The sequence below is a fragment of the Lepisma saccharinum genome, chromosome 21, assembly GCF_977018435.1.
Source record: "Lepisma saccharinum chromosome 21, izLepSacc3.1, whole genome shotgun sequence".
NCBI lineage: Eukaryota > Metazoa > Arthropoda > Insecta > Zygentoma > Lepismatidae > Lepisma > Lepisma saccharinum.
Window position 1 is genome coordinate 26,280,208 of NC_139249.1, and position 26,043 is coordinate 26,306,250.

A 26,043-nucleotide genomic window follows, 5' to 3' on the forward strand; every position below is an offset into this window, starting at 1 on the left:
TTGAACAAAGCATTGTTCGAATTGTTAACGTGTAGAGGAAGATTGACCATACTGTATAAGTAGGATTAATATACGTAGTATTAACGTTTGTGATTGGTCTGATAATAAATGTAATTTACGTATACTTATAGTTTTCGATAAAAATAACAAAAATTGGAACTCCAACTGTTGTATAAAGTGGCTTTGGGGCCCAGCCAACTCAGATTTATATATGTGGAAGCCCGGGGCTATGCACAATTGAAGTTGAATCTTTTTAGGCCGAGTTATTTCAGATGGTTAGTAAATCTTTTGCATTTTTACATTTCAAATATCTCGCCTCTTCGTAATTGTGTGGCCCTATTCAATCAATTGTTCACCAGTGATGACTCGGGGGCTGTAGCCATTCCCTAAATCCGGGCCTGCGTATCTTGAGCGAGGGTATAAGGCGACTGGGGCCTCGTGCTGGTCATATCCTCACTATGGCCGAGAATGTGTGGGGCCCCACCTCCAAACCCGCTATGTCAATGAACAGGGTATGGGTTTTCGTGTGATGAGGCTGTCGGGTGAACACAAACAAAAGAATCTTCGTCCAAAATCCTTCGCGGACCTTCCCCTTCATCCGTTCAACTCGGGCCACAAAGAAGCATGCTCCACTCTGTCCCTCCCCTCCTCGCGGGAGTATGATGCCCAGGAGTCGCTGGTCTGCGCAGGTTCTTTTGCGTGTGGATCCATTACAGTGCACACTTGCTACAAAACCACAACACGCATCGGACTGGACCTAAAGCGGAAGGTGAATTATGTGAGATATCAAACCAAAAGGCAATCCAATCGAGAATTAAATCTATGTTGTTTTACGATAATATATCTTGCCCTGCGCTAATAATAAACCACATAAACTTGCATTTTAAGCACCTACTGCATCTGTACCACAGGAGTTGTGGACCGAAAACGTGGAAGACAGAAGCTACAGCCAACATGCTAAAGTTTCAAGTGTTACGTAAACTTACGAGATCAAGGCCATTTGGCACGAGACCAAAAAAACTTACGCTGTCCACGCTGCCCGACGCTTTCTGTTGGGAGCACAAGTCTCATAACGCGACCGAAATGCTTCCTTCGGTTACTTTCGGGACTTATATTTACCCAAGGTCGCCGCAACGCATGGGTCGACATACGCATTGTTTTCTGTCGCCCCAATGTCGCACGTTGTCCGTTTTATAGCTTTAGCTTTTCCTACAGTTTTTAATATTGCCTCGCTATCACCAGTGTGTGTGCACAAACGTTGTTCTTCCAATATTTTCGTCACGAATTATGATGAGATGAAATGCATGAAGAGCAAAACACTCATGCCCAAGCATGGTTGGTTGACACTGCCTTTTCGAACCACTGTGCAATGAGCCTCCACCAGGGATCGAACCTGGAACCCCTTGATTACAAGCCACAACGCCATAAAGGAGGTCTACGTGCCTCCCCAAATGGTCATCTCCACCCCCTTACACCCCGTGATATCACGAACGATCTCATACTACATCACTGATCTGCACAAGGGTGGAGGGAGAAGTGTCCCATGTCCAACTCCAATACCAGTCACTGTTGACTGAGAACCTACCATAGTTTTTCACATTTCAGACGAATTCTGGGATGGTGCCATCAAACTCAAAGATATGTGAACACAACTGACCGTCAAAAAGTTTCATTCACATTCTAGGAGACTACGATTGAGGGTTTTGATATATTTCTAGTTTTAATCGGATTCTTGAATCTCGTATTCATCAAAACACAAATATGTTAAGCCCACTTTATGTTAAAATATGCTAATCGACACTAGACCTACAGTATGAAGTTGGATCTGCACCACTGTGCAGTGTGACTTCCCGTGGAACAGAACCCTTGATTACAGAGTGACCTTGTTATCCACCACTCTATCAGATGGGTCTTCATGGATGTCCTAATGGACAATTTGATTACACAATTGCTACTTCGGCCAACAGAAATTTCCCTTCTACCTGCCAGCCATGGCTCTGAATTAGCTGAAGGGCTAGTAGGGAGAATAGGGTAACACAGAAAATTTGATCAATAGTTTCACATACTTACAAAGGGGTTTCTAACAAAGCACGCTAGATTTTAGGCTATTTTGTTTGAAACCCCATTTTCTATTAAGCATGTGTATCTCTTGATCTAATTTTCTCCATTAACAACTTTTCCCTACTAGCCCTTCACTTAATTCAGAGCCAGCAGCTGCTGCTGCTATGAAATATTTTATAGCCCTTGAGCCTAGTGCTATAGTCCCAAATTTTTAAAAGGTTTACACTAAGTTTAACGTTAATTGGATACCATGTTTTGATTAAGTTCGGATTCTGTTTCCATTAAATATAAGGGGTGAAATCATTTAACTTCTACAAAAATTGCCATTGATTGTAGAATACTGAGGAATCCATACTGGCACAAAAGAGGCATATTACAATACAGAAGGCATTTTTAAAATAAAAATAAATGAAACATGTGTTTTAATGTTTGCATTGAAACGTTAAGGCTACAGTACTCGAAAACACTCCGAAGTGCCTCTTTTGATACGTCACCACACTTGTCACTAGAATGTATTACACATTGAATTAGTGTCGTTTGCAGCATGGTAGTTTCCCAGCAATATATTCACATATTTCTGAGGCTGATAAAATAGTTGGCCTTCTAAACAATATGTTCCTGATCATGGGAAATTATAGGTATTTGACCATAATAAGTTCACTGAGAAATGGCCAAATTGCATAAATAAATGAAGTGAAAGTAGAAGCAGCACTTTGCAGCAGAACGTATACAATAATGAGCAAGATTAACCAGAGCGTATACGGCGTATACCACCGTATACCCTCAACTACAACTCTGCTCAAGTCAACTTTGAGGTATGGTGTAAAAAGCATGGTTTGCTTCAGCTCGCTGCTAAACCAATCAAAAAAAGCCCAGCCAAACATCAATTGCTCCTTCACCACTGACTAGGGGAGACCGGGGTAATTAGAACATGGGGTTATTGGAACATGTTAATGTAGAATTTAAAACGAAAAGACTGGTGTAATAACATTTCATACCTATGTACCTACACTAAACCTACATGCAGAAAATTTGTTATTGGAATAACTACACAAAAGTAAGTTTTATTTGACTTTTATTATACACCTGCAAAAAATGATGTGACGCATGCTTGGTGTTTCTCTGCTTCTGCATATACTGGATGTGAATGAAAGAACCCTTGCAAAATTTTCTTCACCCCTATAATAAAACATAAGGGCACACATTTTTTCATGTAAGTTTGGTTGTCTATGGGCAATTTGCCTGGTTTTTATAAGCAAAGTTCTTATTACCCCAAAAATTTCTGAAAAGGGGTTATTAGAACATTGCGTAATTTGCTTGATTTCGCTTGGGCATACTAGATTGTACATGTAACTATTAGAAGTTATTTCTTTACTACATTGTAGAATGACCTGTAACCTTTCAAATAAATCATAGAACACTGATTTTCATTCACACATGTTTGCTTCACAGCTGGAAAATTGAACTTTATGAAAAAAGACGTTAACTTGGGATTTTATTTAAACAAGCATTGATAACTCCAGAAGAAGTAGAGCTATTGTGTTCAAATTTGCAGGGTAAATGGGACATTTATATATGATGTTCGTATTATCCCAACAGCAATCTACAGCTATTCAGTTGAAATTTCTAACTTATGTTCCATTAACCCCAAATGGGGTAATTGGAACAATTTTATGGTGTCATGACAATTTTTTTTTTGGGCGAGTATTTGCAATGCAGGTATGGTCATTATTTTTTTCAAAAATATACAAAAGATGTCCTTTTAAATGGTAGAATGTTTTAAAAAAATCCATCAGTAACTTTCTGAGTAATTTACAGTGGAACTTCTACAGGCTGTTTCCTGTTCTAATTACCCCGGTCTCCCCTAGTTCAATCTTTCTTCCACCTCTTCAGTTCTACCAGACTCTTGCAATTGGTTTACACATTGTGAATTTATGTGGATTTCCTAGCATAATTAACGGGTCATTGAATGTGTATAAAGAATGCAATATGTTCATGCTCTGTCCCTTTAAAAATACCTATTTTCATAATAACAATAATACTAAATACAGAAACATCATTTTGTATTCTATATTTCAACTCTGCCTTTAGAGAGCAACCATCATTACAATGGTTAATTTAACAGAATATAATTTTTCAATCAATTGTCATCCCCTACACCATAAAAAACAACAACCTTGTTCCCATTATTTCCAATTTAGGGATTTGTTTGGCCTTTCTATGGTGGGCGCATTTAAATGTTCTTGGCAACTATTTCAGTGAAGTCTAGCACTATCTATGCAGTACAGGTATCCATCACATTTTACTGGTATAGTTGAGTTCAAACCGACATGTATGCATACAGCTAGTCACGTCTTTGATCACAACTGTACTTTATGAATACTGACATTTAAAATATACATTCATTATGTTAATAAAAAAAATATTTACAATCAAGAAACAAGCACTGAAATTTTCTCTTATTTTAAAAAGACCTAGAAAAGAAGCACGTAGTGCTCGGAAGCTGATGACTTAAAAAATGTCAAGAAATGACCTTAGATTGTCCAAAAATTATTTTAAAATGATCTAAAATGGTAAAAAGCAACCTTAAATAATTATTGCTCTTAAAATAAAAGCTTGATTTTTTCATAAATTACAAGGGAGTAGTTAAATTATTCGATAAAACCCACTGTATGGTGGTTTCAACTACTGAAGCAAGGGGGAGGGGGGGGGAAAGAAATTACATGTTAAATGCAGTTGTCTTTATTTTTACTTCAAGGTTTTTCTGTGAAAGTCATTCACCTCCTTTCAGAGTGAGCCTTGCACAATACAGTAGTCAGTCAGCATCTGAAAATACATTATTTCGCATACATCAGATTATACAGAGAATTCCCTGACATTCGCTACGAGACTCGGCGGCAAGTGGTCCGGCATAAGCACTTGTCTTTCCCGGTGAACGGGTCCGTGACAGTCGCTTATATTAAACCTCGTAAAAAAGTTTAGAGTAACATGGGGAAATAAAGTATACACAGACAATCCGCACACCATCCGTGAGTTAAAAAGAGAGTATTTCAAGAAAAATCGGAAGAATTACAGTAGATGAACTTTCACATGTAAATGCCAATTTCCTTCGGAGATGCCAGGAATGTGTTGCAGCAGATGGACATCATTTTCAACACCTTCTGTAGTCAAGGTGAGTACACAATATGAAAACTGTAATTTTAATAGCCGACTCTAGCGACAGTCGCTGACCCGTTCACCGAGAATGACAAGCGCTGGTGCCGGGCAGCTTGCCGAGTCTCGTAGCGAATGTCAGGGAATGCTCTGTAATTTTTTTCTTTCATATTGTGACTAATCTTACTTTAAAACCACAAATTAAAATGCTAACAGTGGCCAGCAAGGGAACTTCAAAGTATTTTAAGTTTGCTGGAGGATAAAAAAATTTACCACAATTAATTATTTAATCCGTTACCAAACATTTCAGTTAATATTGTGCTTCTCCATTGACCAATTAGAGATTAATGGTGAACTTGTTAAAAAGACCATGTCAGGAATTTTAAATATGTAAGTCATGCTAGCAAATGCATTTAAAATTCACTAAACAACAGGGGACGAGAATAACCTCAAACATGAAAAACAATGCAATAAAAATGGCAAAAAATACTGAAAAATGATCTAAATGCCAAAAAAGCCTGGAAAATGCAAAATAAAAACATTGTTTTCTGGTTCAGTTTGAAGGAAAATGGACTGATATCAGTTTAGCATTGCTTTCAAGGCCCAGAAAAAAGATGATTTTTCATCAACCTCTAAGCCATAATGATAAGGTACAAAAGGTAACAATGTCCCCTGCAAAAGGTTTATCTGTAGATACAGAGCAATCAGCAGCCTATCATGTTCAGTTGTGAGTGACACCTCTAAAAAAGGAACCAGCCAATAGGATATATAAGCAAACAAGTCAAGAAACTCGTAAACAACAAATTGATCTTGTCTGCTACAGCATCCAACCACAAAGGAACCATGTTTACGAATCAAATTGCTGTTACAATTCTCACTACCTTACACATTTCTATACTTAGGAAGGTGGTGCGAAACTGTAAGTGCAGACGTAGCAAACGTAAATGGCACGAGATCTGTGCATGCAAAGGATTCTGGGGTACAAATTAAATGGAGATGTAAACTGCAGCAGCACACACTACAAGTGCAATAACATAAACAGCAAGCATGAACCCAAGAACTTCACAATAAACGAATGTGTCGATAAAGTCAAATTCTCACTTCAAAACTAGAAAGAAGCCTGCCACGGGATATATCACGTAAAGTATGGTCAGTTCATGGGTGAAAACATATTTGTGTGTTAACAGGCACTTTGAATATATTAACAGGTTCAACACGCTATGCATGCATGCTTCCTTTCACTTTTTAGGAACACACGAGCTACATAACTCGGTACTACTTTACTATACCGGAGACACCTATCAATTATTTATTTTGCAATTTTTTACATTGCTAACGTACTATTCTGCATTGCGGAACATTTCTTTAGGTGAAATAATGGATTTCTAACGAAAATAATGTATATTTCTTACATACGATAGCCCCACGAACCATCACGGGGACGAGGTATGCCTACTAGGTTAGGTTAGGCCTGCTAGGTTAGGTTCCATTAGCACTCCCTTCATTCAATTTAGCATGCGCGTCGGAAATAGATTTTCGTAGAAAACCACATGCATTCGCATTAAAATGGATCAAAATTACATTCCCGAACATCAACAACACTACAGAAAATGATTTGTGTAAGTACTTTCTCCTGTAAATTTGAAGAAATCCGTCTCCGGTATAGTAAAGTGTTACCCATAACTCGGACCAAATTTCATATGCTTTTGAAAGGCATACAGAAGCATGCAGAACTTTATCATGTGTACTCAAGCATGTAGTGAATTCATGTAACGTAGAATAAGAACGCACTAGAATTCAGAAGCTGGGCCTGCAACTGCTGTGAAATTTTTAGACAGAACATATGTACATCATTCGGTCTACCAAAAGCTAAAAAGTTCAAAGCACAATAAAATTCCATTTTCTTGGTAAAAATATCTAGCATCTAAAAGGATATACATAACAGATAACATAACAAGTGTTATTTGCCTGATTCTTGATCATTCATGCACCTTAGGTGGCAACTTACAATTGGTGAGGGTCTGAAAAATAACTTTACAGTATGTTTTGAATATGATAGAAAATGAACTAGTATTTTGTATTTATGGGACACTTTGCAGTAACGGTTCTGAATGTTCAATGATTTTTGATTGTTTGATAACATGAAATATTGTATAATAGAGGAAATGATTGTGAAAGTAAATTTGAAGCTTTGTGAAAGTAATTGGTGCTGTTTGAGTTTCGAAAAGTGCTACTTGTCGTCAAAAAAAGATGCAAAGAGTAACTTATGCAAGCATCCCTGCTTCCCATTAACAATTTACTCACTTGCAGATGTTCACACAAGACCAGCAATAATATCATGAGCTGTTGAAAGCATGTATGACATCACTGTAATTCTAAGAACCCAAAACCTGGCCTGTCTATCCTAACCACAAAGCATTTACGTACATTATTTTAATGCTAAGATTCCTAAAACTGACCTGTTTAACATAACTATGAAATCATTTACGGACATTATTTTCATGCTGGGCAAATTTCACACAGTCTGTATCTATTTCACATATTTCCAAACTTGCAAATATCTTGCAAAGTTTTGGAAAGTACATAATATAGCTCACTGCACAGTAAATGGACCAATTCAGAAAACCCCTTTGCACCCCATGTATGCAACCTAGATGGCAGCACCAGTCCGTAACAAAGAGGACAGTAAAAGAATCATATAGGAGTTGTATATGGAGACATGTAAAAAAATTACTGTGTTCCATGATTAATTCGGAATTAAACAATTTGAACTTGCATCCACTTTTAATTTAACAGTTTTGTGATGAGTGACCTGAAATATTGTTTTTTAAAGAAATTTTGGTATGAATGTACAATATAGAGAATGTCTCCAATTTCTTTCCTACTTCTTATACTCACTAAATATGCAGTGCTGGTAACGTATCTGGAGTGAAGATTTGGGGGTGACGTGCAAAAATTGTACATATGTATATATGTTGCAAAATTATGTTTTTCATTACCACGATCATTCTCCATACAGAAACATAGGAACCATGTTTGATGATATGAACAAGTGATGTTCAGCATTCGTTGCGCTGTCTACAGCGTTGCCCCACTGTTGCTATGTTACTTGCAGAGCATTAATTGTTGCTTCGTTGCCGGAATGCTAGAGCATGTGGAATGCGGACCTTGATTACAGTTCGACAACGTCGTTCGAGCGTTGTTCTAGAAAAATGGCATGTTGCGTAGTGAGGAAGCTAGTGCTTATATTTTGTTACAATATGTGCAAAATGGCAAAACATTTCATTGATATCCCCCACGAACCATTTCCGGTAAGGTTAGGGTAAGAAATAATGTCAAATTTCGTTAATATTTGGTATATTAACTAATTTTGGCCTTCTAATCAGTACATTATGCACGGGTAGCCCCGCAAACCATTTCCGGTAAGGTTAGGTTAGGCAAGCTTAGTTAAAATTTTGTTCGTAAAAAATGTGATCAAGCTCTAAATAAAAACAACTTATATCGGCTTTTTTCGCGATTTCCAGACGTGACCCCCGCAGAAGGCCAAATTTAGTTAGTATACAAAATATTAACGAAATTGGAGACATTCTCTATATTGTTCATTCGCTCCTAAAAGTGGCATATTACAATACAGAAGGCAATAGGGAACGTGTATTAATGATTGTATGCTTAAACTTAAAGGCTACAGTCGTGGACTGTCTCTTGGTGCAGGTATAAGTCTCGCAACTCAAAGATGATGAGAAAGGATTTAGCATGTAAATGTCCGGTCATTGCCTGGGTGAACATGGTGCAATTGCAAAATACGCACAGAACAAAGAGGGCCAGCAGCGATCAGAAAATGGTCAGATCGCTTTAGGAGGAGAGCTGGAGGTCTTGAGAGAGAGAGAGAAAGAGGGGTTGATACTCTGTGGGTAAGTTCAGGTTTGTACCTCAAATGCAGTCCATTTGGGGGACATGAGCGAGCAAGTGCCCAGCCATTAGGGATATGACACAAATAAAGGACTGGTAAATGTTTACTATCCTTCGGACACCTATAACTTCTGAGTTTCGTCAATTTTTGACATTTGTACTTACCTATCTGCTTCGCGGATCGTTTTTAACGTGTATCCACGTTTTTTGATCATTTTTTTTTTAAAAAAAAGTGTTTTTGTAACTGAAGAACGTAAGTTTCCGCAAATGGTTTGTGTGGCTATGTGTCAATGGTTTGTGGGGCTATGCGAGAATGGTGTGTGGGGCTACGCATATTTTTTTCGAACCAATTTTTAACTATTGTGACCCTACCTAACCTAACCTTACCGGAAATGGTTCGTGGGGCTATGCGTCAATGGTTGAATTTCCGCTATGAAACATTCCCACATCACATAAAACACCTTCCAGATGTTAGACAATACTACAGGCACTTATTACGGTAAGTAGTTTCTTCTGTAGAAATGAAGAAATCTGTCCGAAGGATAGCAAACTAGTACCCTGACTAATATATACTCTATCTTCAAACCTCTACTATTTCTCTTCACTGAACATATTGTGCTGAAACACAAAAACGTACAGATAACAGCATCGAATTCATAAACAGTACCACTAAGTAACTTCATGTTAATTTATTTTGAAAGAAAATACCTAGACGAAAGTTGTAAACCTTGGAGAAACTCATTTCCGTAGGTAGTTTCTCGTGTAAGATTTGAAGAAATGTGTCTTCGATGTACGAAACTGTTACCTTTATTTATTTCAATGAATTTTACACCAGGAAATTTTAATTTGCACTTTTTTTTTACTATTGCTATTGTGAGTACACATTTATAGTATTTTCCCCCAAAGGATTATGAAGTACCGGAAATTTTGTACAATGCATCAGATATCATATATTCCAATTTAACGGTGCAAAAAAAAATATTTAGATTTGATGTGTGACGAGTTTGTCGAAAGGGATAAGAATTAATACACTTACTTTTTATCAAGTGTACAGGGCAAACTGGTGTATTGGTTTGTATTATACATTTTAAGAGACTCCTGAAGTGCAGAGAATTCACTTAAAACTGGTTTCTGCGTCCTCCCAAGAAGGTAAATATAGAACAGCACAAAATGTATTCCGGTCGAGTATCATTGTGTAACTATGCACTTCGAAATATTCAGCCTTTTCACAAAAAGTTTAGTGAAAATAAATGTGTACGCTAAGAAAAACTACACGAGAAAGTTTTAGGATTCACTTTATATTATACTAGCTACTATTTTTTACTAGGTACTTACTATTCGTTCACTTATTTAACAATAGACGAAGCAACAGGACTAAGGCCAAGTGCAAATGTTCTCGAACGGACCGAGAAGCGACCAACAGCCGACCACACGCAAAACTGCAGGTTCTGTGTTTTATACATCATGTATACAAAGTGTGAAGACGAGCAAACGCTGATTATTTTAAAAATATATATTGCTTTAAAGATTGATGTTATCCATTAATGATGTGTTAAGGAGTGTAATAATAGGGTACTAATCCAATTTTAAATATCGAATACATACAATGATATTGCACCAATTTTGTTGTATAAAATATATTATCAACATTGTACGACGACAGCAATATACTCGTTTAGGATTACTTTGGACAAGAGTGCCAGGTGTAATTCCAATAAATATTATATAGCTACTAGAAATTTTCTATTTGTTACCTGTTATATGCCGTACATTGTCTGCACGTAATCTATGCGTAAATTCAGTGGCGTAGCGTCCGCCTTCCAGAAACCCACGCCATAGACTAAGTCTATGCCACCCAATGCCATCCCAGGCTTTCCCTTTACTTGCGACTTAATTTAATGTAACAAATGTCAGGGTGGAGAGGCTTGAGTTTCATGTGTGTGTGTCAAGGTCCTTGGTCCTATTCGCACAGAAACCAAACACTCCTGCACATCAACGACATCTAGGTAGAAATCAATTTCTGGCAGCGCTTCAGCTAAGGGTTTGCGGAGGGAGTGTCCTGTCTGCAGCCTACGAGAACCCGGCAGGAGCCGCCAAGTGCGAAGTAGTGGTGGGGAGTGTGAAATTGACATTCAAGGCACGTTTGTTGCTTCAAACAAGAATAGACAGGTAAAATCACACTATTTAGTTATTTAAAATCATCGTTTTTTGCTGCAACCCCAACAAATTTACAATTTTCTATTCTGTTTCAATTCTACTTCTCGAAAAAGTGCGACTGCAGATACTTGAGTAATTCAAATGCATGGTATGATGGTTGCAACTAGAAATTTATTACAAGGGGGGGAGGTTGAAATTGTATGTCAATAATGAAAGATGCTTTTATTATAATTATTGGAACTGTGGAACTGATATAAAGGTTATACTTCTTTTAAGTATCGTGGTAATTATAATAACAAATGAGATTTATTCCTATTCAGCTTGCAACTACAAAATGCATTACGAATATACACATTATAACTACAAAAATTGAGGTGACAAGTCGAGAAAACTGAGGGAATTTAAAGTGCTGAGAGAATTTTCTTGATATATTTTTGAATCATGGCCCCGGCTAATTGTCATAAAAAAGTTGCATTTTTTATCGGCTATCAAATTTTGAAAGTTGAGCGGAACCATCGCTTGTAAATGTGCCATAATGAGGTCAGGATTTAAAGGGACTAAGGACCCTGACCTCCACTGGGGAAAATACTGTGAAAATAGCTACAGTTTTTCAAAAACAGATATTTGAAATGTGTAAAATACAATTAACAATTTGGCAACAGAGCCTAAAAGTAATAACTGAAATTGTACATACGGAAACCTCACGATGTTCTTAGTCCCGGACATCAACATGTATGAATCCCTGCCTACTACAATAGGCATAAGTCCGTACCGACCATAAAATTGTCAGAGCCCAGAAAATTAAAAATTATTGATTATTGTTTGGTTAATAACGTTCTACATACAGAGAGAGCATTCCCTGACATTCGCTACGAGACTCGGCAGCAAGCGGCCCGGCGTCAGCGCTTGTCTTTTCCGGTGAAATGGGTCCGCGACAGTCGCTAGAGTCAGCTATTAAAATTACAGTTTTCATATTGTGTACCCACCTTGACTACAGAAGGTGTTGAAAATGATGTCCCTCTGCTGCAACACATTCCTAGCATCTCCGAAGGAAATTGGCATTTACACGTGCAAATTCGCTACTGTAATTCTCCCGATTTCTCGTACAATACTCTCTTTATACCCAGTTACAAAATTTCACACGACTCGCATTATCTCTAGGCTGTAATTCATGCACTATTGTCACACTGTATGGCTTAAATTTAAGAATTTTAGCGGCTCTAAATGCTGTGGTTTTTGAAACACCCGTTTCTTGTGAGAGGCGGCGGATAGATTTCCGAGGAGACTGTTCTAACCTTTGTCCGATCTCATCGAGTTTTTCCTCAGTAAGTACACGTGGGGTTTTCTTTCCAATTTAATTCAGAACTGACCCTGTTACTGTAAACTTTTTTACGAGGTTTAATATAGTGGTCCTATGTGGAACGGGAACACCAGGAAATTTCGTTGCAAAACGTCGTCGCACTTCTCCACAATTCCTCTTTCCGAAGTAACACTCGACAAGATAAATCCTTTGTTGTAATGTAAACTTTTGTGCTGTCATATTAAGCCACAATCTTCAACACACGGACACGACACAACACAACTTCCGAGGGAGGATTATACTGGCGTCAGTCTGCAACGTCAACAGAAAGAGCGAAAAAAAAAAACAGACTGTAGCATGCGACTGTCGCGGACCCCGTTCACCGGGAAACACAATCGCTGACGCCAAGCCGCATGCCGCCGAGTCTCGTAGCGAATGTCAGGGAATGCTCGCTAGAATTCGAGTATATTTCTGAATAAACTGTAGTGTGTTTGAAGTTTGTTTTTAAGTCCACTTTATGTACAAATAGCCCAGTAAGTACTGGAGCTCTTTTTAAAATGTGATCTGAATCACTATGTGTCTCCGCTAGATATCGCACCCGGGAACCCTATACAGAGTGTTTCAAAAGTCGCTCAACTCTAATTGGGATAGCTTATAATATGAAAACCGTAAGAGATATTTACATCGGGTGTTCTGCCTTGTAAAATCTCGCCAAATAAAATCAATAACTTAGATTGCGAGTTCACTCCATATAGGAAATTCTAGAAATCAAATAATGGCTCAAGGTAGGTTTAATTTTTTTTTTTCAGAAAGCCAATTTCTAGAGATAAGAAAGTTATAAATCAAAGTTTCGAAACTGCTGATGCCATGTTAATCTATTACACTTATAATATTCTATACATGTGATTCTGATTACACGTAAACTATGTTATGGATTTATTATGGCTACATAAACTTTGTACTACGTGTCTAGCCTGGGCATGGACATAGGCACATCTATTTTCAGTGTGTGTGAACGCACGGGGGGGGGGGGGCTGTATACAGTATGTCGCTACACATCACCGACAGATTTTCACAGAGTGTAGAGAGCATGAAGATTAAAATATTTTCCTGATAACTTAATGCTCATTTTGATGCTAGGAATCCTAGTGAAAATTCAACCACGTGACAAATATACATGGTTCCCACTGACATTTATGATTTCTGTCGAAAAGCGACAACATTTGTATTACAATATGGATAGACTTGGCTTCCTATGCAGTATACGAATTTTTTCTTTCGCAGGCCTCCGTGGCGGAGTGGTTAGCATAACGCGCCACGACGCCATGGTTCCCGTGGTCGAAACCCAGTCTAGGAATGAGTGTTCTTTGTAAGTGTCCCTTCATCAATTTCATCATATCATCGCTCAGCCTCATCTTCGCGATTAGTCAAAAGTGGCAAAAAATTACCTTCATTAATTTCATTACTCATCTTCATCGTTGCGATTAGCCAAAAGTGGCAGAAGACCGACGTTAAATAACTGCGTACGCAGGTTTTGATTTTTGTAACTTAGCGTCGCTATTCTTCCATTTTTTGGCTAATCGCGACGATGAGGACGAGTGATGAAATTTATAAAGTGGCATTTACAAAAGATATTCATGGCAGGATTCGTACCCGGTACCGCTGGCGTCGTAGCGCGCTAACCACCCCAGCATGGAGGTCGGCGTGTCTACGTACAGTGGCGTGCCCAGGATTTTCGAAAGGGAGGGGTTTTGTGTACATTTTTTAAGTAGTCAGTCGGCATTTTGCCATATTTTTCCTGCCTTTGACGTTCTTTTTTTAGAAATACTGGACCAAAAGGGGGTGTTATAACCCCCACCAACGCCCCCTGGGGCACGCCACTGTCTACGTAGCTTACTTAGAATACATGTTTGTGTACAGCCTCGATATTAATGTAGAATATCAGTGTTTACCAGTGGCGGCCATTCGGGGGCGTCGCCCCTCCCCCACTTTTTGCCACTTTTCCCCCCGCGCTATGGCCTCTTAATGCTAAGCCTTGCCTACAAGAAAAAGTAGACTGTTTGACATCCAATGACCAACCACCGCTAGTGGTGTTCATGGATAATGTAGAATATTCCTATTCGTAACTACTCTTTGCAGGGAAAAGGATCCATTTTTAATTCACAGGTTTTGGAAAATCTCAATTGATATTTTAGGTAAATATTTTGTTTTTATTTTTCGAATTAACTTTAACCCATCTCCTCCGAAAATTAACTAGTTGAACCTGTGAATGGATGTGTGTCGTTTTATTTCTTTTCTTTGTAATTTTCTGCCATGACTAACAAACCTAATCAAAAATCACTTTCATGTAAAGTGACAGACATTTCATTGTTTTATAATTCGTTAGTTCTAAACTCTGGGACAAAAAAGAAGCACTATTAATAAAAGTCTGAAGAATGCGGTGTCGTCTGACTGTCGGAAGTAAGTTTCAGGAAGTCGATAATCTCGGTGATTTCTTGGCCTCGAACGAGGAATGCTCTGGCAACAATGCTATTGAAAAAGAAACTTCTGGCACGGGTACGATTTTGTGTGTGATGGAGATGGGGCGCAGGGGAGTAGGGGGTAAGTTGGAAGTCATGGCAAGGATCTTCTTTCTTCTGTGAGATTCTTTTCATTCTCGTCTCTCGATTTAGAAATAAGATATTGAAACGGTGTTCTTGTGAAAGACATAATCTTTAGGCTGTGCCCACAAAGTTATTTGCAGAATATTCGTTTCAAATCATCGTCGCAGGTTAGAGGACACTTTCTGTCACATAAGATGAACACAGAGGTGTTCTGAAGGTAATTGAGATTTATGTTGTGAATATGTTTTATACCTGAGATAGTTATTAGCTGCTTTAATAATTGCTAATTATAAAACTTCACGAATTCGCCGTATTTATTATTACTTGTTTCATGCCCCCCTTCCTATTTAAAGAAATGAAGTTGGATCCAAGATGTCGGAAGTTGTCATGACATCCACCAAAAAGTTTCCCCCTAGGCCTAACATATTACTACATGACCAATTCTTGCAATCCACACTCCCTTTCATTTTATAAGGGTTGGTCAGGGACTTTTGACTCACTCTGTGTATCCCTCCACGTGTCCGATCATATGGATAAATACGAAAAAAACACTGTCTTACACACTTTTCTTTCATAGGAGGAATCTTTCTTCCTCTTATATTTTAAGTGAAGAAGGCTTTTAATTGTATTGTTGTACTCGTTTAACATGTGGGCACTAGCAGAAAAGGTCTAAGTCTAAATATGTGCTTTTGAACTTTTTTCTATATATTAACAGCGCAGCTGAACGCTGTATTCCTGTACTCATTGTGGGAATTGTTTTGTCAATTTAGAACAAAAATTGAAGAATCAATTTGCTTTCTGTTCTACAATTTCGACCCGAAACATCTACTTTGTATAGATTATCATACACACAAAACGTATGTACGTTTTTAAAATGTCACAGTTAGTTTGTCAAATATGAATAAAAGCTAGTCAACATAACGAGATGTCATCATTTTGCTGAAACATTTACTTCTCGAAACCTCAGAATAAGAAAGTATTTTTGCATGTTCTTTTCTTTATTTTGCGATACTTTTTTTTTTTTTCAACTTTTGGCTAATCGTGCGACTACGATGAAATCGTGGTGGTATATATAGGTACTGATCAAGAAAGGGAGAAATTTATTAACTCAAGGATACTATAGGTATTTGATTACATAGTTATCAAGAGGATTGCAATTAAACACCTTCATAGCAAATAATTTTATGAGCCTCGTGTACACTAATTCTGTTGTTCATTTTTACGTTCATTTTCATTCGATTTTATGTTATGATTATTGAAATATAAATGTATTTATTTTCATGGTCTTTCAATTCGACGTATATATAAAGACTATACAGGGTTATTAAAAAAGAATGGTACAAAAGTGAAGTTAATTTATTTTTAAGTGAAAAGAGCTACAAAAGCAATTCTGGTGGGAAAGAAGAAAGAAAGGTTGTAAATTGACCTGGGCAATTACAAATGTTGGATATGAGCACCCTGGGTAACACGGCAGATGTCAAAATGATAATCCATTTCTTGCGAGACTCGTTCCTTATATCCTCAGTTATCAGCTCCACTGCATGAGAGATGCGCTGCTTTAAATTATCCAGGTCCTGTGGTAATGGAGGAACGTACACAGTGTCTTTCACAAACCCCCATAAAAATAAGTTGCATGGAGTAAGATCTGGGGATCGTGGAGGCCAGGTCAGCATTGCTAATTCCATTACGCAATATGCTTGCTCTACCTTCGTTGTTGCCACTTTAGCTATCAACAACAAGTAGCGCCTCTAGCGGATTTTACGTCAACTACAACCACAGGCTATAAATTTACAACCTTCCTTTCTTCTTTCCCACCAGAATTGCTTTTGTATCTCTATTCACTTAAAAATAAATTAACTTTACTTTTGTACCATTGTTTTTGAATAACGCTGTATTTTAAGAAAATATTAACTTTCAAAGATAATTCTTAATATGTAAATATATATATTTCACTTTTTACCAATGTTGTTGTCATATTTTTGTTAATATTCACACCACCATTTTTGAAACTCACAATTTTACCCATTTTTCGTTTTATTTATTTATGTATTTATTGGGGAACTGTTTACTCTATGACATCTTTATTAAGAAAAGGTAAAACTGTACCTTTTTACTTGCACACGGGGGTATGTGTCACAATTTACGCACTTGTGCTCCGGCCGCCTCCCAAAGAAACATGAATTTAATTTTCTACTCTGAAATATCGGGGGAAGGGGGTTAAACACGTCCAGGCACGTATACAGAGGGGGCTCGAGCCCCCCCGAAAGTTTTAGGTTTACATTAGATAAAATGAGGTTTTTGGTTTCTTGTGGTGTGAAATAAAATAATGTGACAATAATTTAAGGAGAGAAATAATTATCGAGGCAAGACTGAGAATGTTCCGTAACCCTGTTATTGATAATAGCACGTATCCAAGATGGGGCACAGGGGCTCGACCCTCTCCCCAGGAAATTTTTCAGTTTAAGTTAGATAAAATTAGGTTTTTGGCTTCTTGAATAATGTGAAAATAATTTAAGGAGAGAAATAATTATCGAGGCAAGACGGAGAATATTTTATACCCCTGTTATTGTTAATAGCACGTATCGAAGGTGGGGATGAGGTGGCTCGAGCCCCCTTCAGGAAATTTTTCAATTTACACTAGATACAATTAGATTTTTGGCGTCTTGAATAATGTGATTTATAAATCTGAGAGAAATAATTATCGAGACAAGACGGACACTGTTCTATAACCCTATTATTGTTAATAGCACGTATCCAAGGTGGGAATCAGGAGGCTCGAGCCCCCCTTCAGGAAATTTTTCTGTTTACACTAGATAAAATTAGGATTTTGGTTTCTTGCATAATGTGATGATAATTTGGGAGAAATAATTATCGAGACAAGACGGAGAATGTTCTATAACCCTGCTATTGTTAATAGCACGTATCCAAGGTGGGGTTGAGGTGGCTCTAGCCACCCCCCAGGATTTTTTAAATTTTTTACTACATAAAATTAGGTTTTTGGCATTTTGAATAATGTGACGATGATTTAAGGAGATAGACAATTATCGAGGCAAGACGGAGAATGTTCTATAACCCTGTTGTTGATAATATTGCACGTAAACTTTTCTTGCGCTTTCGGTGTTGTCGCAGCGCACTTGAGCACTATGTAGAGACTTGTCAGCATTTGCAAGCTGCACAACAAAGGTAGCGCCGCACGTAGGGCGATTCGTTGTAATTTCTAATCTCTGGAAGGCAGGAGAGGGTACGTTCTTGAATGAGAGAAGGAGTCAACTACTGGCAATATTAACGAATCGTTTTATCTTAGGAACGTTCTAGAATATAATGAGGATATAAATACGCGGATTCAATTTTTCGATTAGTGATCAGTCAGCGTCCTCTGGTGATTCGAAAATGAAGATATTGACGACAGCAGAACTTCCGGGGCCTCAGTGTAGTGCTAGTTCGGGTCGAGGGCTGAAGAGATCAAGGCCTGCCCCCCTCTCTCTCTCTCTCTCTCTCTGCCCCTCTCTCTCTCTGCCTCTCTCTGCCTCTGCCTCTCTCTCTCTGCCTCTCTCTGCCTCTCTCTCTCTCTCTCTCTGCCTCTCTCTCTCTCTCTCTCTCTCTGCCTCTCTCTGCCTCTCTCTCTCTCTCTCTGCCTCTCTCTCTCTCTCTCTCTCTCTCTGCCTCTCCCTGCCTCTGCCTCTCTCTCTCTGCCTCTCTCTCTCTCTCTGCCTCTCTCTCTCTCTCTCCCTCTCTCTCTCTCTCTGCCTCTCTCTCTGCCTCTGCCTCTCTCTCTTTCTGCCTCTTTCTGCCTCTCTCTCTCTCTCTGCCTCTCTCTCTCTCTCTGCCTCTCTCTCTCTCTCTCTGCCTCTCTCTCTCTCTCTGCCTCTGCCTCTCTCTCTCTCTCTGCCTCTGCCTCTCTCTCTCTCTCTCTGCCTCTGCCTCTCTCTCTCTCTCTCTCTGCCTCTGCCTCTCTCTCTCTCTCTCTCTCTCTCTCTCTCAAGTGAATATTTCAGCAGTACCGGATATTGGAGTGGTTTATTAAAACAGAAATAAGCTGCATAGATCAACTGAAAATCAAAGTCTTGAGTGATGATTTAGTTTTGCCAGAACTAAATTTCGTATATGCAGTCCGAGAATTTCATAGTATAAAAAAATACTTTGTTTAAGCTTACTGGGTTCGAAACACATTCAAACACTTAACTACCATAAAGAGACAGCCCAAGTTTTTTATTAATGTCGAGAAGAGAAAGCAAGAAGATGTTGCATATGTAGACATTTTAGGTGGAAATTGCAGGCTCTACCAGGACCCGAATCAGGGCTCTACCAACTGAGCCACCTAGCCATCCTTGACTTCAACCGATTTTTCGTTAAAATGTCTACATAGTACATGTCCTGGGTATATCAAATAGTAAGGTGTTGCCTGTATAGTGAAAAAGCACAGAAAATATAGGAGAGAGAAGAAAACTGAGGAGCATTCCCACCGGTTGAGGAGAATTTTTTTCTTCTGTGGTCAACAAGAGCTACTACTTCGAGGTGACAATGACAGTGGCCTAATACGGAAGATTTCACACCGTGTCGCCTGAGGATTTCACAATTCGAAATTTGGTTCATGATGCCTTTTGTGTCGCTACGGTGTGAAACGTTGCTGTTGATTGGCCCATTCCAATGGACAGGTATCGCCTTTTCCTTCGGTCTGAAACCTTCCTAAGTCTTGAAAATCCAAGTCACAAGGATGGAAAATTAGGGCCTTGTTAAGGTTAGGTGTGAAGGCAGGCAGACAGCACCGCAAAGGATCATATCCAAAACTGCAGGAAGAACGCATCTTACTTCAATTTCCAATACGGAATGATAAAAACTTCTGGTGAGTTGATTTTAAAAAATGTGTCCGAGATAAAGAGTGGCGTGCCCAGGATTTTCGGAAGGGAGAGGGGTTACGCATACTATTTTTGGTGGTCAGTCCTGATTTTGCCAATTTTTTCCTGTCTTTGACGTTCTTCTTTTTTTTTTAAAGAAAAGGAATACTGGATCAAATGGGGTTATGACCTCACCAACCTTCCCTTGGGCACGTCACTGGAGGTAAATGAATAAGCATTTGATCATACTGGGAGAAGAAACATTAGATGTGTTGGGAACGGAAGGGTTTTCATTGTGCATTAATTGTTTTGTGATCCAGCTGTATTCGAGAAGACTTCCTTTGTTTCGTGCCGATATATGACAGACAGCGGAAGCTGCGACAGGCATTTTTGAACATTTGTGAATGCTAAGGCCTGAATCTGAACAATTTGGTGGGTTTCGGCTTTTATAAGAGCTGCAAACATGGGAGGACAAGACACGTTAGTGGTGTTCAGGCTCGAATCAGAGAGAAATATTCGAGAGCTATCTGCGTCCAGTTGGCAGCCCACAATTTGAATCTCGCGTTGTCGAGTGGATTGCCCATCCCATGCATGTGTAACAGCTTCGTAAAAACACTCAAAGACACCATAGGTGTTTTTATGCCTGATGAGAAGAAATGGACAAACACACATGCTGAGATGGTTCCGGCACACAATGTTAATGCATGGAAACAGACAGAGGCGTGGCGTGCATGTAGCCGCTGTTACCGCAGGTAACACAAAAATATAAAGAATTGAAGAACCTGTCTTAAAATATTATTACATACATAAACTGGTAATATTGTCGTAAAGTAAACATTGCAGACTGACATTTTTTTTGACACCGGCAAAAGCGAAGAGAAGGACTGATCCGGTACCCTCCACAGGCAACATGAGGAAAGGGCCCTGAGCCCACGCAAGGAAGACTTCGCGTTGCGGCAAAGACTGACCGCGGGAGGGGGAGGCGGGTTTTTCGCATGCCTGTTTAGCCCGCGCAGTTGCCGGCGATCCTTACCGGATACAGACCAGTGTTGCCATATTCAATTGACAGAAAAGAGCTAAGTCGCCTAATCGGGGCTATCTTACTCTGAAGGTATCCAGTCACACTGGGGAACGATGGCGCAGTGGTAGCGTCGCCGCCTTATAATCAAGGGATCCCGGGTTCGAAACCCGGTGGAGGCACAAGTGGTTCGGCTCCAACTTTAAACTGCCCCGATTAGCATTACTGTGCATAAAGTGGACTTAAATCGCCAAATCAAAATTTTAAAAAATCAAATCACACTGGGGGAAAAGCAAACTACCAAGTGATATTTTGTATTTACTCTAAATATCAGCGATTACGAAAGCCCTCTTTGTCCTTCTTCGACATCATGGGCGAGGAGAGGAGAGGGATGGGTATGGTCAAGGGGTCCGCTGTCCTTCTAAAAATGTCAACCTAAAATTCTATATTTCACACATATAATATTATTTCGGTTACAGGAATTTGTGATAATTGTTGAAAGGGCCGATTGAGATTGACATACGTTGTCGCAGAAATGCAATAATTTCGGATTGAAGCAATGTTTTTGAGGTGGTAGAATTGTTTTTGGGTGAAAACATTACTTACAAGCCTTAGCACGCTCTGAAATGTCAGGTGTCGCAGGTTCGAATCCTCAGCAAGAAATGGTTATTTCAATGTTCGTTGTTATTATTTATTTACATAATTATAAAAATTAATAATTACATACACAAAGAAATAATAATTTTATTTCAATAATTCACCATGCATCCTCGTCGTCACGATTATCCTATAAAGCGAAAGCCTTAAAGGTAGCAAAGGACGTAAAATATACGAAATAGTAGTGTTGTCAGAAATGAGATTTCAGTGGATTTAGCGAAACATGGGAGTGGGAGTAGTTAGGAAACAGATGAAGACTACATCTACTCTACAATCTTATTTGAAACGAAAAGTTTCGCGATTTGGGCAAATCTGGTTTCAAAAGAACTAAGATGGCAACAGCAGTAGAACTGGACGTCTTGAAGGTTCCGAAGGAAATATTGGGGAAGCGCCGATGCTGAGAGGGGAGGGGGCAAGGATGGTGCTTCGCGTGTTACAAAAGTAAAGAACGGTTTCTGGGAGGGACTGTGCAGTGGGAGTTTTGTGAGTGGTGTCTTTCGTCTTTATGTTGTTTTCGGGCATTGTCAATTAATTAATGGAGCTTGTTCCGGGTTCCGAGGTGGCGGGTTCATCCTATCTGAACAGTGTGTGTAATTGTGCGATAGAAGATATTTTGAAGCAATCTTTTGGTTCGTTCTTTTGCAGAAAAAAGCGAAATTGTTGCGAGAGGGAGGCCAAAGCCTATTTTGAACGATTTAAAAACAAAGTCGTCTGCTGGATATGACCGACACTTCAATGTTTCGTTGTATAACGACTATCCGTGGTTATGTGGATGTGCTCAGTTGGCGAAACTCTCTTTTTTGGCCATGTACTCTATTTTCGGGTGAAAAAAAAACGCGTGGAATTCAGATGTGGATAACATGGACCATGACCACGATGCACCTAAAATGTCAAATTCAAATGAAAAACTTCACTTTATGACAGCATCATAGAACTTTTTTGATTTGATTTGATTGATTTTTCTTCGCTTGTGCCACTTTTGGCTAATTTGCGAAGATGGGGATGAGTGATGATATGATGAAATTGATGAATAGACATCACAAACGTCCATGCCCAAGCCAGGATTCGAACCCGGGACCCCAGCATCATACAACTATTTTCAAAGAAGAGTCGTCGGATTGATCTGCTCTATAAGTAGCCTTCGATGTTTCTGTAAGTATCAAATTATGTATTATTGTTTCAACAACCAATGTTTGCGATTTCACTTCAGTCCTTATGTCAACATTTTTTTTCCTGATTAATAACTTTACCAAAATCTAGTTTTGAATTGCAGACGTACCAGATTTATATTATATGAACTACTTGGAAGACATTGGGGGGGGGGGCATGAGGTGGGGAGGTGCCCAAGTCTCCCTTAAATGTCCTATTGATAACCGGTAACACTTTTGATTGATTGATTTAGTTTATTTTACTTCGCGTTTTATGCCTCTTGGCTAATTTGCGAAGATGAGGATGAGTGATGAAAGGATGAAATTGATGAATGGACATTCACAAACAACCAAGCCCGACCGGGATTCGAACCCGGGACCCTTGGCGTCGCAGCGCGATGTGCTAACCGCTCGGCCACAGGGTCGGGCGGGTAACACTTTTAAAAATCCCACGCCACGCCACTGGAAACAGAGGAGTCGAGTGGTAAAAAATGTTACGATTTCACGTTATGATTTCACATTATGGCCTCTTAATGTCAAGCCTTGTCTACCAAGAGAAAGTAAGCTTTCCTTGCACCGCCCTCCGCCCCCCCCCCCCCTACCTGTTTTGGAACCCAATTGCCACCACTGGTCTTAAACATACAATTGTGAGGTTCTTACTATACCCCTTTAAAAAATGGTGTTGAGCCCCCCCCCCCCCCCGAAAGGAATTCCTGGATACGTGCCTGAACACGTCCACTACTCAACCTGTACTCCTTCCTCCCAGAAATCATTTCTAGTTACCGGCTTGGCTAGTGTGGCAAAATTAAAATGATGTGATTGGTAAAAACAGTTGGCCAGGCAGTTGGAAAGCAATTTTTTCCCACTCTGGCACCTAGTACAGCAGCTAGTTGCGTGTTAGGTAAGAAATACAGTTGAGAGGGCAACGGAACGGGCTTTACTCATTCGAAGCCCTCACACCCAAGCAAAGTTGATGAGGCGTACAGGAAGGGATGCAGCGTTGCCAGGCCCTCTCGGTTCGTGTCACCAGGGACGTTATTAATAAAAGCAACATTTAACCGGTGGCGGAAAGGCGGGGTTGTCTGGAAGGGATCCAAGACAGGAGACATTGGAATAGATCAGTGAGACTGCGTCGACCTTTAGCTTGTTCCCCCTCCCTGCCTCTGATGAGGTATTTTTAATACTCTTTAGAGAATCCCCACTAATGGTGTGCCAGGCATACGCTTCACTTTCTTCTGGTATGACCCCAGGCGCGGATTTAGGAGGCTTTGAAAAGGGCCACAAAATGAAAAAAATGATATATTTGTGTGTGTCAGTTTCTCATCTTCGCGATTAGCCAAAAGTGGCAGAAATGCAAAGTGAAATAAATCAAACCAAAAAATCGACAGATACCAAGAGTCTCCGACAGTAAGTCTCATCTCGATTTTACAGAGGCCTGCCTCGCTGTAGCCATCAATTTTATAAGTCTCGATGAAGAACTTATGGTTCCGTGACTTGTCTTCTGAATAAATTATAAGAATTATAAAATACATTTCTTATATGGAAGTCTTTTCTGAAGACAAACATTTCGAATATAAAGCTTTTCGTTAGTTACAGCTCCGTTCAGACCTAGTTATTTATTTCAAGTTGCACTTTTATCACTTTTGACTAATCGCGACAAGCAGGGCGAGCTGTGGTTACATGAGACGAATGAAGGGACAGCCTCAAACACACGTGGATAGAAACAGACCACAGACCACACAAATGACTATACTAACTCTGGGTTCAGAACCCAGCGCCTCGCTATTCCCATACCTTCTTACTAAACAGCTAACATGATACCGGGACATTGGATGCTATTTCTTCTTACAGACCCATTTCCCTTGTATAACCGCTTTCTATCGTTTATGAGAAGTTAATAGAAGACAGGATTTAAACATTTTCCTCTCCATATAGAAATTCAGTACAGTACAACTATCATTTCCATAAAATTCCCACTGGGAATATGACTTTTCGAAAGCTTTTGACCCAACAAGCCACAATTATCTATTGCCACTGGTCGACGTGAGTTTGGATATCTCGCAGATGACTGATGTGTCTGAATCATTTTAGCATGCTGATTCCAAAAATGAAATCCATTATTTCTCCTCACGTCAGAATTTTTCACAAATTCACAATCAAATTATGAAATCCGCCATTACTTTACGTTTATTAGATAACGCAACAGAAGAGAAATTTCCGTAGTTTCCTAATCAATACGAGTAAGTGATTCTGGAAGTATTTTCAATGCTGATCACGGAAGTGACATCCATTTTCCCCATAATGTCAGGATTTTTCACAATTTCACAATAAAATGTATATAACACCATTAAGCCTTGTTTCCATTATATGAATATGGGCATAAACTAAACTAAACGTAACGTTCCAACCTTCTAGCAAGGTCTTCTTCAGACTCTGCACCAAGTACAAATGTAACATGGTACAAAACAGGACGATAATACACAAAAATTACTCCCCTGCAGACTATTAGAAAGTCGTCCCGTTTTGTACCTTGTTACATTTGTACTTGGTGCAGAGTCTGAAAAAGACCTTGCTAGAAGGTTGAAACGTTACGTTTAGTTTATGTATTATAATAAAATAAATTTCTGGCTTGGTCAGCATATTGAGTTTTTAATAAAATGTATAGTTCCATTATTTCCTCAATGGATGGCTCTGTTTTGTTGATGGTAAAATATTGATTTTCTACAATACAAATCATCCAATTTTGAACCATAAATGCATGTAAAATTGTGTGCATTTTATCCGCCTTCCACCTTCACATCACATTAGCATGAGAATTGTTTTGACTGTAATTACGTAGTTTTATTTTCGAAATCCACTATGAAAATTTCCTTCACAAAATATCCAATGCTCAGTTATAATATGGTGGGTTGATTGAATAGTGACGTGGAGAAAAATCCTGATGTGATGGGTAGAAATTAATGTCATTTCCTTGATCACCATTCAAAATACTTCCAGAATCATCTATTGGTTTCGAAAGAACTTAAATTTTGTTGCGTTGTGTAATAAATGTGATATAATGGCGAATATGGGAATTTTGATTGTAAAATTGTGAAAAATCCTGATGTGATGCGAAGAAATGGATGTCATTTCCGGCATCAGCATTGAAAATACTTCCAGAAGCAACCGAAATTTCCCTTTTGTTGCGTTATGTAATAAATGC

The 26,043-nt window shown here is 39.0% G+C and overlaps 1 protein-coding gene across 1 annotated transcript in view; it reads left to right on the plus strand.

Moving 5' to 3' along the window:
- Nucleotides 1-11,196: 11,196 nt before the first annotated feature.
- Nucleotides 11,197-26,043, plus strand: part of LOC146004511 (uncharacterized) — a 278,862-nt gene continuing 264,015 nt past the window's right edge. Inside the window, exon 1 of the mRNA XM_083143383.1 lies at nt 11,197-11,292. The gene's annotated coding sequence lies outside the window, so the exon portion shown is untranslated. The remainder of the gene's footprint in view (nt 11,293-26,043) is intronic.